Raw genomic sequence first — 685 nt, 5'->3', positions numbered from 1 at the left:
GTCGTTGTGGTGATGTCTGATATAGAGATGTAACATATGTGTTGTGGTGGTAACGGCAGATGCAAATATGGCATATACAGGTGGTGGCTTGCAAAACGTTTTAAATTAATGTGTGCTTATCGCGCATACATCGTGCGCACATCGTCCTCAAAAAGTGCACACGCACACGTATCATTGTGGTATATGGTTCGGTTTATCGATGTTACGATCTGAAAATATCTGGAACGCTCCATTGAAATATACTACGTCGTATACGTGTTACTACATCGGATTGATATCTTTTGTACTTTATTTATTAACATATTATTAAAACGACAGGAAATCTATGAATAATCGGGTTGTGATATAAGGTACAGTACAAGTACATATATAAAGAGATTTGAATGGAGTCAATCACCGATGTCTTACCACAACTGAACTTTCCTTTGTATATGGTGTCTGTTACACTTTGAGTGGAAAGTCACGCCTCCTTTAAGGTTGATACAAAACATGTATCCGTTACTTGGTAATTAATTGGTATCTGGTCCCAGGCAAAGCTTTTTGTTAACATTTACTCTGTGTATACAGTACGTGTATGTATATTTTCGTATAGCTAAAGTGCACATAATTAAAGTCTGTAAAAAACAAATGAAGTTCTCAATGTGTCCACTACTTTTAGATAAATAGATAACCATGGAACTTTGGC

The sequence above is a fragment of the Mizuhopecten yessoensis genome, unplaced genomic scaffold (genome assembly GCF_002113885.1).
Source record: "Mizuhopecten yessoensis strain PY_sf001 unplaced genomic scaffold, ASM211388v2 scaffold7497, whole genome shotgun sequence".
Taxonomy (NCBI): domain Eukaryota; kingdom Metazoa; phylum Mollusca; class Bivalvia; order Pectinida; family Pectinidae; genus Mizuhopecten; species Mizuhopecten yessoensis.
Note: the sequence above shows the minus strand (reverse complement) of the source record.